The sequence below is a fragment of the Otolemur garnettii genome, unplaced genomic scaffold (genome assembly GCF_000181295.1).
Source record: "Otolemur garnettii isolate 467f Iridium unplaced genomic scaffold, OtoGar3 scaffold00042, whole genome shotgun sequence".
In the NCBI taxonomy this organism is placed as follows: Eukaryota; Metazoa; Chordata; class Mammalia; order Primates; family Galagidae; genus Otolemur; species Otolemur garnettii.
This window is the reverse complement of record NW_003852437.1, coordinates 9,317,592-9,320,641: the sequence shown is the minus strand read 5'-3', so window position 1 is coordinate 9,320,641 and position 3,050 is coordinate 9,317,592. Positions and strand designations below refer to the sequence as shown.

At 42.2% G+C, this 3,050-nt stretch overlaps 1 non-coding gene across 1 annotated transcript; it reads left to right on the top strand.

Annotated features, from left to right (window-relative positions):
* The first annotated feature begins 2,254 nt into the window (after positions 1–2,254).
* Positions 2,255–2,394, top strand: LOC111725524. Its single transcript, XR_002773570.1, has one exon. It is a non-coding gene; the product is annotated as a U4 spliceosomal RNA (small nuclear RNA).
* The last annotated feature ends 656 nt before the right edge of the window (positions 2,395–3,050 follow it).

Genomic DNA, 3,050 nt, shown 5'->3' with positions numbered 1-3,050 from the left:
TCCCACACCCTGCAGAGTCCTATGGTATCATAGCTCACAGCAATATCTAACTCTTGGACGTAAGCAATCCTCTTGCCTAGACCTCCCAAGTAGCTGGGACTACAGGAGTCCACCACAGCACCTGGCTATTTTTAAAGATGGAGGTCTCATTCTTGCTCAGGTTATTCTTGAACTCCACTTGCCTTGGCCTCCCAGAGTACTAGGATTATAGGTGTGAGCCACTACACCTAATGGTCTTTCTTGCCATTACTCAATTTTGTTCTTTTTTTTTGAGACAGAGCCTCAAGCTATCCCCCTGGGTAGAGTGCCGTGGCATCACAGCTCACAACCTCCAACTCCTGGGCTCAAGTGAGTCTCCTGCCTCAGCCTCCCAAGGGGCTGGGATCACAGGTGCCTGCCACAGTGCCCAGCTATTTTTTGGTTGCAGCCATCATTGTTTGGCTGGCCCAAGCTGGATTCGAACCCACCACCTTAGGTGTATGTGGCTGGTACCTTAAACACTTGAGCCACAGTCACTGAGCCAATTTTGTTCTTATAGTAGAAAACCAATCATAGATAATACAAAAAATAAATGAGATTGTCTGTGTTATAATAAAACTTTATTTATAAAATCAAGTGGTGGGCTGGATATGGTCTGCTGACCATATATGTTTTAAGACTCCCATTCTGACTAACCAAAAAGTGATAGTATGGCTGGGTATAGTGGCTCACTCCTGGAATCTTAGCATTTGGGGAGGTCAAGGTAGGAAGATCACTTGAGGCCAGGAATTCAAGACCAGCCTGAGCAACATATGGAGACCCTGTTTCTGCAAAAAATAGAAAACTTAGGCCAGTGTGGTGGCATGTGCTTAGAGGCTGAAGCAGGATGACTGCATGAGCGTGGGAGTTTGAAGCTGCACAGACTCCGACTTCCATCTTGCCTCCCCTCTCGACTCCCTCACTTGTGCACTGGGTGGAAGGGAGCTGCCATTCTGTGAGGTAAGCCACAGAGAGGCCCACATGGGTATGGAGCCTCTGGCCAACAGCCAACAAGGAAACGAGGCCTTTGTTCCACCAGTCTGGGATGAGCTGTATTCTGCTAACAACCACTTATGTGAGCTTGAAAGTCACTGCTTCCCCCGTCCACTTGGATTGTGAGAGACCTTGAGCTGGGGGACCCAGATAGAATCTTAACTGACAGAAACTGTGAGATAATAAATGTTTGTTATTTTGAGCCACTGAGCTTTGGGACAGTTTGTTACACAGTATTAGATAAACACTATGATAACCACGTTAGATAATCAATACACACAATAAGCTCCACACAACAATGAACAAGGGAGACACTGCCTGTATTTTCTCCTCTTGGAGACCACTGTGAACATTAGCATATTAAAACTTTAAAAATATTCTATAAAAAACCCCAAGTTTAATTTTTGTACAATCAATCATTTTCCAATCATATTTGATCACAAGTCCTGTTTTTTGGAAAAATGCCTATGAATGTCTTATGAAACTACTCTTTGGAGGAATTATAAAATGCTGGAATAAGAAAAACAAGTCATTTCATTGAAGAAATGGTGATAGCTAACCTGCTGTTTCTCCCTGGGTTAAATAGCCAGAAACACTGACATTTTATGTAACGAAAATCATCTTGTGGACATGTATACATAGAGGTTTGTTCACACCCATATTCTCTTGCGCTCTGCTCACATATGGAAGCCCACCAGCAGAGACACAACTCTCCTGTCACGATCAGCTCATTATATAACTCAGTAATCCCTTCACACAGAGGATAATAACAACTTTGAGAACTTGCTAAATAAAAATGCCATATGTTGGCTCTTGGAAGAATTTCACAGAACTACAGCTGGGCATCTTATGAAACTAAGAATTTGTTTTGAGTTAATGTTGATTCAGAAGGAGGTATTTAACTTCCCACACTGCCATGCGGTTTTTTATCTGAACACCACATTATTATGATAGTGTTTTGCCAAGTCATGTCACTGCCTTGCTTTACACATGGGGAAACTGAGGCTCAGATACTAAATTACTTGTAAAGCTTCAATTTGGGGAAGTCAGAGCAGGGATCCAAATTGTAGTCAGCATGTCATGCTGTTCTTCTTCTTCTTCTTCTTCTTTTTTTTTGCAATTTTGGCCAGGCCTGGGTTTGAACCCACCACCCTCAGTGTACCGGGCCAGGGCCCCAGTCCTTGAGTCACAAACGCCACCCAATGCCACTCTTCTATAACCTTTCTAAAATTGTTCCTAATATAGGTTTGCACAGTGCCAGTATCACAGCCAATGAGGTTTATCTGAGCACGAGTATTGCTAATTGAAAACTTTTCCCAATACCCCACCCTGACAACTCGCAATATAGTTGGCACTGGCAACTTTTGACAGTCTCTATGGAGACGGAATAATTCAGTTTTTTAACAAAGGGATTCTTCTTTCTCAAAAGGATTTCCCAGTTTAAAAAAATTATATAAAAAATTGTTTCTAATATGCTACGTGCCTTTCTAATCTACTCATTTTAAAACGTGGTTCTGACTCCGTGACGTGTGATAGGAGTAGAGGCTCTGCAAGGTTTGCTTTTGGAATTCCTCCGACTCTTTAGCAAAGTTTCCTCAGCTACTCCAGGCCATTATGAACTCTCTTCTTGGAATTTATAGCAACAAAGGGCTACTTAGAAACTTAGATGCTTCTGATGCTTGAATCTCAGTTAGAGGATAACTGACCAGGGGTCATCTACCCTGGGCTTTGCTATCTCCAGTAATAAACATGATCTCCCGGGACAACCAGAGCGGTGAAGTCATTTTCCACCATTTATATTGAGTCAAAATCTTCCTCTGTGACATCATCCATTGTTCTTAATTTTGTCTTCTAGGGATCCACAAATCACGTGTAATTTATTTTATATACTGTATATGAAAAGCCGTTAGATAGAGTGTGTGTGTGTAGTGTAAGAAAGGGGTCCAATTTCTTTTCTATTTTTTTTTCCAAGACAGAGTCTCACTTTACCACCCTCAATAGAGTGCTATGGCATCACAGCTCACAGCAACCTCCAACTC